The sequence below is a fragment of the Pleurodeles waltl genome, chromosome 6, assembly GCF_031143425.1.
Source record: "Pleurodeles waltl isolate 20211129_DDA chromosome 6, aPleWal1.hap1.20221129, whole genome shotgun sequence".
Lineage (NCBI taxonomy): Eukaryota > Metazoa > Chordata > Amphibia > Caudata > Salamandridae > Pleurodeles > Pleurodeles waltl.
The window spans coordinates 32,307,317-32,321,551 of NC_090445.1; the positions used below are offsets into that span (position 1 = coordinate 32,307,317).

Sequence of the window (14,235 nt, forward strand, 5' to 3'; positions counted from 1 at the left end):
ACGCTGCCCCCACTGGCTGTGATTTCACACCTGGCTCTGCATGTTAAATGTATATGACAACATTTTAGAACAGTAAATTAGGAGCTTCCAAGGGAAAAAAATATATATAGGCACATATGTTTATTTCCCCCATTGACTCATTAAAGCAGAGGCCGTTTCAGGCGTAAAACGGCCAGAAACAAATGGCTTCAAAAATCGGGTGTCTCCCGCCTGAATCGGGTGCATTGGCCACGTCATATGAGGCTACATGTTGTTTACGTGCCCAGGTACTCTGCTGGACTCCTGTCTCCCAGGTAAACTCTCTGCTGGGGGGGGGGGGCTGCTCAGTTTCGTCTGAAACTGAATATCAGTGACCCTGTCTCCCCTAAACTTTTTTCCAGGCCCATTCCCACTCGAGGTTGCTTTTTACTAATTTGACCACTTGGATTGGAATACGAGAAACTCTCACCAAATGAGTTCCTGCTCCCTCCTCTGCTAAACTAGGAAGGACTGGAGAGGTGGCCACCCCGGCGACGCACGCACCACACGCACGCAATTCCCATCAGCGCCCCGCATGGTTGCAGAAGGTGACGTACCCGATAAAGCCGGCCATATATCGAGTTTTAAAAAAATCAACAATATACAGGCAAAAAATTATGAGCACTTGCGTGCCACTTCGACCTCTACGCAGGATGCGTGCGTCCCCCCCAAACAACATGCATTAGTACCGCTGCTCCCTACCGCAGAGACATGGGCGATGCCCTCGAAGGAGCCCAGAATGCGCCCTCCCACCCCCAACCTCGGGTCAGGGCTCAGTGGGTGGACCCAGGGCCCACGCCCTTCCGGAATGGGCAGCTAGGACTTTGTGGTACTGTGAGACTGCATCCATCCATCCCATTCTTTAATATACAGGGCCTGCAGCTACATCCATCCATTCATCCATCCTTTAATATACACGGCCTGCAGCAAAATCCATCAATCCATCCATTCTTTAATATATAGAACCTGCAGCTACATCCATCCATTCATCCCATTCTTTAATATATAGCACCTGCAGCTACATCCATCCATTCATCCATCCTTTAATATACAGGGCCTGCAGCTAAATCCATCCATTAATTAATATATAGAACCTGCAGCTACATCCATCCATTCATCCCATTCTTTAATATATAGCACCTGCAGCTACATCCATCCATTCATCCATCCTTTAATATACAGGGCCTGCAGCTAAATCCATCCATTAATTTATATAGAACCTGCAGCTACATCCATCCATTCATCCCATTCTTTAATATATAGCACCTGCAGCTACATCCATCCATCCTTTAATATATAGGCCTGCAGCACCCTCCATCGCCCATACTTTAATATATATGGCCTGCAGCTACATCAATGCATATATGGCCTGCAACTAGCACCATCTATCCATCCATATAGGGCACCCAGCTACCTCCATCCATCTATACCGGGCCTGCAGCCCCTCCATCCATATAAGAGCTGAAGCTAGCTCCATGCTAGCATCATTTTAATATATATAGGACGTGCAGCCAGATCCATTAATCGGCTTGCAGCAGCTCCATCGACCCATCCATCATTTTTAATACACAGGGCCTGCAGCTAGCTCCATCCATCCGGCCTGCAAATACCTCATCCATCCACCCACCCACCCATCCGGGCCAGCAGTTACCCCCATCCATCCACCCGGCCAGCAGTTACCCCCATCCATCCATCCGGCCTGCAGTTACCCCCATCCATCCATCCGGCCTGCAGTTACCCCCATCCATCCATCCATCCATCCATTCATTCATCCGGCCTGCAGTTACCCCCATCCATCCACCCGGCCTGCAGTTACCTCCATCCATCCACCCGGCCTGCAGTTACCCCCATCCATCCACCCGGCCTGCAGTTACCCCCATCCATCCATCCGGCCAGCAGTTACCCCCATCCATCCATCCATCCATTCATCCGGCCTGCAGTTACCCCCATCCATCGCCCGGCCTGCAGTTAACTCCATCCAGCCACCCGGCCTGCAGTTACCCCCATCCATCCACCCGGCCTGCAGTTACCCCCATCCATCCACCCGGCCTGCAGTTAACCCCATCCATCCACCCGGCCAGCAGTTACCCCCATCCATCCATCCGGCCTGCAGTTACCCCCATCCATCCATCCGGCCTGCAGTTACCCCCATCCATCCATCCATCCATCCATTCATTCATCCGGCCTGCAGTTACCCCCATCCATCCACCCGGCCTGCAGTTACCTCCATCCATCCACCCGGCCTGCAGTTACCCCCATCCATCCACCCGGCCTGCAGTTACCCCCATCCATCCATCCGGCCAGCAGTTACCCCCATCCATCCATCCATCCATTCATCCGGCCTGCAGTTACCCCCATCCATCGCCCGGCCTGCAGTTAACTCCATCCAGCCACCCGGCCTGCAGTTACCCCCATCCATCCACCCGGCCTGCAGTTACCCCCATCCATCCACCCGGCCTGCAGTTAACCCCATCCATCCACCCGGCCAGCAGTTACCCCCATCCATCCATCCGGCCTGCAGTTACCCGCATCCATCCATCCGGCCTGCAGTTACCCGCATCCATCCATCCATTCATCCGGCCTGCAGTTACCCCCATCCATCGCCCGGCCTGCAGTTAACTCCATCCATCCACCCGGCCTGCAGTTACCCCCATCCATCCACCCGGCCTGCAGTTACCCCCATCCATCCACCCGGCCTGCAGTTACCCCCATCCATCCACCCGGCCACCCGGCCTGCAGTTACCCCCATCCATCCACCCGGCCTGCAGTTACCCCCATCCATCCACCCGGCCTGCAGTTACCCCCATCCATCGCCCGGCCTGCAGTTAACTCCATCCAGCCACCCGGCCTGCAGTTACCCCCATCCATCCACCCGGCCTGCAGTTACCCCCATCCATCCACCCGGCCTGCAGTTAACCCCATCCATCCACCCGGCCAGCAGTTACCCCCATCCATCCATCCGGCCTGCAGTTACCCGCATCCATCCATCCGGCCTGCAGTTACCCCCATCCATCCATCCATTCATCCGGCCTGCAGTTACCCCCATCCATCGCCCGGCCTGCAGTTAACTCCATCCATCCACCCGGCCTGCAGTTACCCCCATCCATCCACCCGGCCTGCAGTTACCCCCATCCATCCACCCGGCCTGCAGTTACCCCCATCCATCCACCCGGCCTGCAGTTACCCCCATCCATCCACCCGGCCACCCGGCCTGCAGTTACCCCCATCCATCCACCCGGCCTGCAGTTACCCCCATCCATCCACCCGGCCTGCAGTTACCCCCATCCATCCACCCGGCCTGCAGTTACCCCCATCCATCCACCCGGCCTGCAGTTACCCCCATCCATCCATCCATCCACCCGGCCTGCAGCCACCTCTGGAATTCCCTCTCCAGCAGAGAAAGGCCCGGGATGCCCCCGCACCCCTTCCTGAGTCCGCTGGGCTGGCGCGGAGTCCCGGGGTTGGTTTCCTGGCAACGGCGCGCCTGAGTGGATGCGGGAGTCAGGGCGAATTAAAATGGCATTTTCCAGTGCGCCCCCTCCCCGCGCCCGCACAGAAAACACAAAGTATTTGATGGGTTCGCGCTCACCCACGCACTGTACGCCTCAAGACCTGGGGGCATTTCTGGTTTTTAGGGGGGCCGGCGGGGCTCCGAACGCAATCCAATCAGACCTCGGTCTGCAGAGTTAATTAGCGGCCCTTGGGAGGTTGTTTAATCAAAGGACAGCGAGGGAAAGTCCCATCCCTTGGGGTTTATTGATGCTGGTGTTTTAGGGGGGCGGGGCTTGCTACCCCCTCCCCCCATCAATTCATCGCGGATTTGTTTACACCGCCGACGAGCCGGGAAAACATTCGACTAAGGACCGGTCTTTGCATATAGCGCTTACTACCAGCCTCGCCCTTACAACTTTGTAGCGCTTCAACCATACACTTGTCCTCAGTTCACGCAGCGCTGGGTACGTAGGTGCAAGCCCTGTGTCAGGCCCTCCGATGTGTCACTAAAAAGCGGAGGTTTGTGGAGTTTTTGTATCAGCCAAATGCATTCTGGGAGCTGTGGTGTCCTGGGTGCGGTTCGAGTGTTCTTTGGGGGGAAGCCCCGGGCGAGGTGGGCTCGCTGTCACCGCGGGTAGCCCAACACCGTGAACTTTCCAAGAAGTTTATAGCACACGTTGCCAGCTCCGTCAGATCTGTTGCTAATAAAAAACAGGCGTCGAACAGAGCCAGGGTTCATTCAAAGCCATAAACCTGTGAGCTGCTTGGATGCGTCACGTGGGGTCCTTTACTAATCAAAAGAGAGGAGAGTTTGTCTCCCTTTCAGTGTATGATGCTGTGACAACTCAGAGGGCAAACCTTCACACCCAAGCCCTCTTTACCGTCTCCTTCCGCTCACACGATGAGTGCGCAAGAGACCCCTTTACTTTCTCCTTCCGCTTACACCACGAGTGTGCAAGAGACCCCCTTTACTTTCTCCTTCCGCTTACACCATGAGTGTGCAAGAGACCCCTTTACTGTCTCCTTCCGCTTACACCATGAGTGTGCAAGAGGCCTCATCACCAGTCTCCTGCTTACACCACGAGTGCGCAAGAGACCCCTTTACTGTCTCCTTCCGCTTACACCATGAGTGTGCAAGAGGCCTCATCACCAGTCTCCTGCTTACACCACGAGTGTGCAAGAGACCCCCTTTACTTTCTCCTTCCGCTTACACCATGAGTGTGCAAGAGGCCTCATCACCAGTCTCCTGCTTACACCACGAGTGCGCAAGAGACCCCTTTACTGTCTCCTTCCGCTCACACGACGAGTGTGCAAGACGCCTCATCACCAGTCTCCTTCCGCTCACACGACGAGTGTGCAAGAGTCCTCATCACCAGTCTCCTTCCGCTCACACGACGAGTGTGCAAGAGTGCGCCCTTGCACCTTAGGTGCACAAGGACCCTGCCCGGGCACAGGGGTACCCTGGCATGGCACCGCCCGCACTAGGGCAGACAGACCCTTGCTGTCAGGCCACCCCATGCAGCTTAGTGCGATGGCCAAAGGTGTCAGGCCATGGGGAGACGTCTGTCCCCAGCATTAACTTGGGGGAAACGAGGCCTACACTTTAAGGTCTATGAAGGCGTCATATCTATGGCACAAATAGTGCGAAATAGCGCGGCACCCTTAGGCCCTCCGTGGCACTGTCCCTCTTGGGTACCCTGGAGTGGGGAGAGGCCTCCTGTGCCGACCCCTCGCCTTTTCCTCCCACGCCCTCCAAAGTCCCAGTGCTGGTCAGGACAAACCCACAAGAAATCAGGGTCTGTCTCCAGCGAGTCTCGGCTTTAAGTGGCTTCGTGGGGATTCGGACCTGCCCTGCGGTGTCATGTTGGGGGACCCCCGGGAATGCCATGGGAGTTTGGGGGCGTGGAATGCGGTGGGCGTGGGTTTCACTGCTAAACATGAGGCCTGGGTTCTAGCAAAGGAAATCCCTGAAGCTGGGGTGGGGGCTTCCCTCGGAGGATGGGGGTGGGGGTTCAGCTGTGTTATTTCACGTGCGGGCGGAAGCCAAGGGCAGCACACAGACCCCCTGCACCCCCCCCCCCTCTTACAGATAGAGTGGAGCTCGCATACCAGGGAGGTGAACCTGGGAGGGGGGTCGCCCTAAACCACAAACTGCTTTCCAGTGAACGAACACGAAACCTACTGAAATAACTCGGGGTTTCGTACCGAGAACACCTACATCCGGCCTTCCTCCCACACCGCCACCACATTTATATTTTTCCGAGATACACGTTTTGAAAGTTACTGTAGAAACTGTTTGCGGGAATCCAGTCCTGGTCCCACGCCCTCTGTGGCCTAAAGGAGAGATAAAACATTTACAGCAGGCCTACCCCTCACATTACGCAGACCACAGGCACCAGAGCCGTCTTGCGGGTTAAATGGGTCATTTACAGCAGAGCTATCTCTCCAGATGCGGAAACCAGACCGAGCTGTTTCCGTCACGTATCACCGACCTCAGAGAGGAGCCACCACTCGCATTGCAGCGCCTCGGGCAGGATAGCGCCCCCACCCCGAGCATCACAGGCTATACATACTCCAACGTCAGCCCTACCTACCGCTTGGGTATTCACTGTCTGATGTGCCAACCCAGACCCTCCGCAGCCCAGGGACCCCCCCAAGGCAGATGCTGACAGGCCCCGAGGAGAGCTCACCACTTTGGAACCGAGGAACCAGGTTGGAGTCTCGGCGCAGGCTCAACATCCTGTGATTCTGGGCAAATCACGTAATCTCCCCGCGCCCACCCAAAACGAATGTGTCCTTGTGTAACGTGACTGGTGCTCGTGCAAAGCGCTCCAATGCCTTCGGGCTGAGTTCGCGCTATAGAAAACTGCAATAATGAGATAGATAGATCTATCTATCGATTTATCTTCTAGCACTCTTTCCTGCTGAGCCTACATACTAAGCACCGAGAAGAGACAGGGCCAAGCTGCCCCTTCCCACCGAGCAGAACCAATGCCCAGCAAGGGGGCGCTGTAACATCTCGATGGGTCGATCACCTCCTGCAGAGGGTCAGACGGTGCGACGTGCACTCCACAGGGCCATCAAACCGCCTGTGGCTCTCTTCCTGTGGGGGAGCCCCGAACAATGGGCAGGCCCCCCTCCCCAGGGCGCACTTCAAGCACTTGGTAAACACCAGCCCGTGGAGGGTGAAAGGGCGCAAGACCAGCGCAAACTGCCCGGGGGCTGACGCCACGTGTTCTCTTCGCAGCCCCAAACCAACCCGCCTGCCGGATCAGCACAAACCCCACGAGGACCCCGGAGACCCTTCCCCACATCCATGTGGCGCGCCTAGCTGCCTTCTCAAGTAATGTTACGGGGGAGGAGGGGGGGCAAACAGGCCATGAAGGTGTCAGCTGCCATAGGGCCCCCTCTTTTCAATTAATGCACCCACCCCCGTGTGCAGGAGAGTCCTATGCTCCCCGTAGGACTGACTCTCTGGAGTACCCCTGGGGTACGGAACACCGCAAATGCAACCAAATGAGGTACTTAATGACCCGCCCAGTATTACAACTAGCTTCGAGGCGCTGAAGCCAGGCTAGTGACTAGACATGCCAAGCTGGACGTGGTCAGAAGCAACCTGTGAATGCAGGGCCGGCGTGACCTACAGTCAGGCCACTGGGATTATGTGATTTTGTGCCTGCTGCGTTCTCCGCGCAGGTATGGATTGCCACAATCTATCTGCTCAATAATCTGATTTCAACAGCAAATTTATTTTTATCCATCTTAAACGGATTAAAAATCACTACAAACGTGGAAACACGTTTTGATGCACATTGGAAGGCCTTCTCAATGGTTGGCTGGTCAACTTTCTGTTGCTTATTAGTATTTGGGGGCATCAAACTGGTACCAATAAGGTGAACCTTTTGCCCAGGTAATGTTAACATGCAAAAATGACAAAATATTGAGGTAATACTATCACAAATGGTCATATTAGGCTGCAAAATGTGTCTTTTCTTGCAACATAATGAAGTCAACTCTGCAACCTGGCAGTGCCGGTAGGGCTGGTCCGACAGGTCACTCACTATGTGAGCCCTTTTCAGCTGCTTGTGGCTTTGATTTAGGGGCTGGTAGGCCAGTTTTTGCAGTTCCCTTTATATTACCACAAATAATGCCTGCAGCGAGCACAAATGCCTTCTGCCTCCCACATCTTCCTAAACACCCACGTAACATGTCTTTACTAGCACAAAACTGCCTCAAGCTACAAATGTGGGCCGTATTTTGTTTAGTTATCTCCTTCACTAATGGAACCCGATTATTTTGGTGCCTGGGCCCATTTACTGTACCAATGTCTGAGGCCCACGGACCAAAAACAGCCCTTAAAATACTGTGGATGAGTTCTTGGAAAAACAATAGGCTGTTGACACAGCTAAAGTTGTATTTAAGGCCAGAACTAAAAAGAGCAAAAAGTACAATACAGCCCCGACCCCTCCCCCCAAGCCCCTAAAAGTATCTTTGGACCCATGGAAGTCGGGTGATCAAATCTCCCCAGGTGGAATTTGACCCCACCCAATCAAGTATGTTTGGCACAAAATGGTTCTTTGGAGGGCACAGGAACACCCCCCCCCCCCAAAAACAGGCCACACATTTTGTTTGCCACCTCCATTATTCTACTCAATTCAACATACACACAAGACCACCACTCAAATTAAATCATATTTTCCTATACTAATCTACCACTAATCCTTTTGGGTTCTGGAGTAGCGCGCTACTCACCAAAAAGCGTTTTGACACCTCATCAGGGATAGTAAGCACTATATGAATACAATTACCTAGACATCCCTGCTACAAGCAGGCCTGGGGTCTCCCTTTGTGCAACAAAGGATGCTGTGATTGCCGCAGAGGACCCTCAGACACCTGGATTAGAAAAACGAAAAAGCCTCACGAAGAGAGAAAGCAGAAAGCTGCCAGAGTGAGCTGAAGGGGCAGGGAGTGGCTGTAAATGGATTCAAGAGGCTCGAGATGGCTTCAGGATTACGCTGCCTCGATATTCCGTGCTCGCACATTTAATTGCAGCAGCTGCGTTTCAAAAGAGAGATTTGAGCACCGGCAAGTTATTATTTACAAATTAAGCACTGGAATGGTGCCCCCTTGTACGGTACAGCCCAGGCACAGAAGCCAGCACGGGGCAGACTTTGGACAGCCCGACAGTCTGGGCATTTTATTTAAAGCCACTGTATTGTGCAACATGCTGACAAGTCAGATCCCCCTCCATCAGAGCGCCCTTTGCCCTGGTGGCGGCTGCACAACAGCTTGGAAATGTACAACAGAAGTCAGGTCCTCTTGCAGTGAGAAGAGCGCGCCCCGACTGCCCAGATTCACACTTAATGTCAACAGCAGAGCCGGGAACCAACAGTCACAAAGGATACTACACCACACGGGGCCGGCCCTCAAATGGAGGGGGGGGGGGGGGGGGCAAGCAGAGGGTGCAGGGACCATGCAGAAGGAAGAAGAGAGGGTCACCTGTGGCCTGTTCCCAAGCCACTAACAAGGATGTTTCAGAGGGACCCTCCACGTCACAGAGCAGCGCTAGGAAAGGAAGATCCACCCACCTGGGCAGGTCCCAGGAGTGATGGTGAAAGTTATAGCGCCTCGTCTGGCACGATGTGGGAGCTTTTTGTTCAGTGGTTCGCCCTCCTGGGGCACTACAATTGCTTGCAAGAATGAGGCCATCGACTTTCCTTACTGACTCCAGTTCATTTCACCAAATCCCCTCCCCCCATGTTTGCGCTTTGTATGTTCAGTCCCCAGTTTGGCCTCTTCCCAAGCGAAAGTACGAGGTCTGAGTCTCGGCTCCACCACGGCCACTGTGTGTGATCCTCAGATAACAAAGAGATTCCTTCGTTTAGCTATTAACTTTCAAAGCGGCATCTTCGAAGCTTGGCCTGGGGGGAGGGCGTGGTGCAAAGAATGAAAGCGCTTTACTTGGAGTCCGGGCACGGCTCCCATAGCCCAGCTGCTAAACTCTGTGCCTTGAACGAATACGGTGGGGCCCCACCCACGGCCTTACATCCACCCTTCTCATCTGTCCTGTGAGCTTTCAGTGCCGAGAGGGAACTCCCTGACAGACACAGCATGAAACAGCCCCCTGCGCCCACCCCCTAGAGAGGGAAGAGCTCTCCCCGGGGTCTCCTGGACCGAACCTCAGACTCCAGCAGGGACCTTTAAAAACAGAGCACCTAAGAAAAATAGCAACTAAAAAAAAAGAAGCCTCTAGGAGGCGTCTTAACTGACAGTATCGACAGACTGAGCCTCCGCCAGGGAGGCCTTAAAGAGGCCGTCGGCTCAGCCACGGACAGAGAAACGAAAAAAAGAGACTTAATCCAGCTGTGAAAGCTCACCTCTCAGCCCGAGCACAAGACAAAAGAACAACAAAACACAGCGCCGCAAGTTCCCACGCGGGCATCAAAGCGCACAGGTGAGGCGCCACCCCAGCGTGAGAGGCTGTCAACCTTGAGCTGTGCACAATCTTCAAACAAGAGTCTGGTGTCCTGTGACACTTGGCAGAGATCCGGGGGGTGTTTGAAGGGTCGTGAAACCCCCCAAAAATGTGAGAGTTCTAGGCACTACAGATACCTGGGGAAAGTACATTCACGCTGCCCTACCCAAGCCACCTCTGAAACAAAAACTCCCTAATAGCCCCACAACAAACCCCAACGAACAAGACACACAGCTGCTCGGTGGCACTGCCAGGCTCGCGAGAAGAGGTGCCAGGATGCGCTGCAATGCCAAATCAATGGTAGTAGGCGCTACGCATATTGCGTTCGCGTCAGAGAGGTGTCTCGGGCTCGCTTGTGGGAAGAGGTCAAGGCCTGGTTAGCCTCTCGCCGCTATCACTACAGCTCATCTGCCCCAGTACAGTGCATAAAAGAGACGCTCCTTCCACACCGAACCCCAAACACTATGCCAATGCACCTCAAAACTGAGAACAACGCGAGGCTCGCGGGCCTCTGGAGACCTCCATGTCTGGGGGGGCCCATTCAGAAGTTGGTGTCTGTGGGGAACCCTGAGGCATAGGTCAAATCCTTTGCGCTCTACAGGGCGCACAGTGCGATATCACGCAGTCTCGGGGTGACGCCCACGTCTTCGAGGCGCCTCCAGGGTGAAGTGCGGGTTGAGGCAGAGTGCAGCAGTCATTCATCACACGTGCACCACATTCCCTCGCTGCTGAGCTCACCACAGCTGACAGCAGAGCTATCGGAGACAGGACGGAGCTCACAAGAGCCGCCTCTAAGCGCAGCTGTCAGGGCCCCCATCGGGCACATTCTTTGTAGTCTGGGGGCCTGACTCCAAGGCACCTCTTGCACAAGTCAAGCAGCCCAGGGCACCGGTTTACACCACAGGCACAGCAGGAGGCCCGCACCCCTCTAATAGTGGAACATGGCACCTCTGTACCAAGGATGTGGCCCTCACAAGGTCTGCCAAGCACCTCTCGGTGACCCTCGGAGACCAGCTCTGCCAAAGCACCTCACTGTGACCCCCAGTAACCCGTACACAAGAGTGTGGGTGCCAGGCACAGCTCTGCCAAAACACCTCACTGTGGCATACAGTAACCAGTACACAAGAGTGTGGGTGCCAGGCACAGCTCTACCAAAACACCTCACTGTGGCATACAGTAACCAGTACACAAGAGTGTGGGTGCCAGGCACAGCTCTACCAAAGCAGCACACTGTGACCCCCAGTAACCAGTACACAAGAGTACAGGTGCCAAGGGCAGCTCTGCCAAAGCACCTCTCTGTGACCCCAGTAACCAGTACACAAGAGTGTGGGTGCCAGGCACAGCTCTGCCAAAGCACCTCACTGTGACCCCCAGTAACCAGTACACAAGAGTGCGGGTGCCAGGCACAGCTCTGCCAAAGCAGCACACTGTGACCCCCAGGAACCAGTACACAAGAGTGTGGGTGCCAGGCACAGCTCTACCAAAGCAGCACACTGTGACCCCCAGGAACCAGTACACAAGAGTACAGGTGCCAAGGGCAGCTCTGCCAAAGCACCTCACTGTGACCCCAGTAACCAGTACACAAGAGTGTGGGTGCCAGGCACAGCTCTGCCAAAGCACCTCACTGTGACCCCCAGTAACCAGTACACAAGAGTGCGGGTGCCAGGCACAGCTCTGCCAAAGCACCTCACTGTGACCCCAGTAACCAGTACACAAGAGTGTGGGTGCCAGGCACAGCTCTGCCAAAGCACCACAATGTGACCCCCAGTAACCAGTACACAAGAGTGCGGGTGCCAGGCACAGCTATGCCAAAGCACCTCACTGTGACCCCCAAGGAACCAGTACACAAGAGTGTGGGTGCCAGGCACAGCTCTGCCAAAGCACCTCACCCTGACCGATAGTAAGCAGCACACAAGAGTCTGGGTGTCAAGGGCAGCTCTGCCAAAGCACCTCACTGTGACCCCCAGTAACCAGTACACAAGAGTGTGGGTGCCAGGCACAGCTCTGCCAAAGCACCTCACTGTGGCATACAGTAACCAGTACACAAGAGTGTGGGTGCCAGGCACAGCTCTGCCAAAGCACCTCACTGTGGCATACAGTAACCAGTACACAAGAGTGCGGGTGCCAAGCACAGCTCTGCCAAAGCACCACACTGTGGCCCACAGTAAACATTACACAAGAGTGTCTGGGTGCCACGGCAGCTCTGCCAAAACACCTCACTGTGCCCACAACAACCAACAGGGGGGAGGGGTGCCAACTGCAGCTCTGCCAAAGCACCTCATCCTAAACCAATGCACACCTATACCCTGGAGGGTACCATAGGGGCTCTGTCAATCTACCTCAGTCCTGGCCAGCTGGAGCTCCGCCGTGGAGCAGGACCCAGGGACCCGACAATCAGCGCTATCAGTGCACCTCTACCCTGGAGCTCCGCCGAGGAGCAGGACACAGGCACCCGTCAATCAGCGCTATCAGTGCACCTCTACCCTGGAGCTCCGCCATGGAGCAGGACCCAGGCACCCGACAATCAGCGCTATCAGTGCACCTCTACCCTGGAGCTCCGCCGAGGAGCAGGACGCAGGCATCCGTCAATCAGCGCTATCAGTGCACCTCTACCCTGGAGCTCCGCCATGGAGCAGGACCCAGGCACCCGTCAATCAGCGCTATCAGTGCACCTCTACCCTGGAGCTCCGCCGAGGAGCAGGACCCAGGCACCCCACAATCAGCTCCATCAGTGCACCTCTACCCTGGAGCTCCGCCGAGGAGCAGGACCCAGGCACCCGACAATCAGCGCTATCAGTGCACCTCTACCCTGGAGCTCCGCCGAGGAGCAGGACGCAGGCACCCGACAATCAGCGCTATCAGTGCACCTCTACCCTGGAGCTCCGCCGAGGAGCAGGACCCAGGCACCCCACAATCAGCTCCATCAGTGCACCTCTACTCTGGAGCTCCGCCATGGAGCAGGACCCAGGCACCCGACAATCAGCGCTATCAGTGCACCTCTACCCTGGAGCTCCGCCGAGGAGCAGGACGCAGGCACCCGACAATCAGCGCTATCAGTGCACCTCTACCCTGGAGCTCCGCCGAGGAGCAGGACGCAGGCACCCGTCAATCAGCGCTATCAGTGCACCTCTACCCTGGAGCTCCGCCGAGGAGCAGGACGCAGGCACCCGACAATCAGCGCTATCAGTGCACCTCTACCCTGGAGCTCCGCCGAGGAGCAGGACCCAGGCACCCCACAATCAGCTCCATCAGTGCACCTCTACTCTGGAGCTCCGCCATGGAGCAGGACCCAGGCACCCGACAATCAGCGCTATCAGTGCACCTCTACCCTGGAGCTCCGCCGAGGAGCAGGACGCAGGCACCCGACAATCAGCGCTATCAGTGCACCTCTACCCTGGAGCTCCGCCGAGGAGCAGGACGCAGGCACCCGTCAATCAGCGCTATCAGTGCACCTCTACCCTGGAGCTCCGCCGAGGAGCAGGACCCAGGCACCCCACAATCAGCGCTATCAGTGCACCTCTACCCTGGAGCTCCGCCATGGAGCAGGACGCAGGCACCCGTCAATCAGCGCTATCAGTGCACCTCTACCCTGGAGCTCCGCCATGGAGCAGGACCCAGGCACCCGACAATCAGCGCTATCAGTGCACCTCTACCCTGGAGCTCCGCCATGGAGCAGGACCCAGGCACCCGACAATCAGCGCTATCAGTGCACCTCTACCCTGGAGCTCCGCCGAGGAGCAGGACGCAGGCACCCCACAATCAGCGCTATCAGTGCACCTCTACCCTGGAGCTCCGCCATGGAGCAGGACGCAGGCACCCGTCAATCAGCGCTATCAGTGCACCTCTACCCTGGAGCTCCGCCGAGGAGCAGGACGCAGGCACCCGTCAATCAGCGCTATCAGTGCACCTCTACCCTGGAGCTCCGCCATGGAGCAGGACCCAGGCACCCGACAATCAGCGCTATCAGTGCACCTCTACCCTGGAGCTCCGCCATGGAGCAGGACCCAGGCACCCGACAATCAGCGCTATCAGTGCACCTCTACCCTGGAGCTCCGCCGAGGAGCAGGACCCAGGCACCCGTCAATCAGCGCTATCAGTGCACCTCTACCCTGGAGCTCCGCCGAGGAGCAGGACCCAGGCACCCCACAATCAGCGCTATCAGTGCACCTCTACCCTGGAGCTCCGCCATGGAGCAGGACGCAGGCACCCGTCAATCAGCGCTATCAGTGCACCTCTACCCTGGAGCTCCG

At 56.1% G+C, this 14,235-nt stretch overlaps 1 protein-coding gene across 5 annotated transcripts in view; it reads right to left on the minus strand.

The window, feature by feature from the left end:
• Positions 1–14,235, minus strand: part of RALGDS (ral guanine nucleotide dissociation stimulator) — a 170,932-nt gene that overhangs the window by 72,839 nt on the left and 83,858 nt on the right. The window lies entirely within an intron of this gene.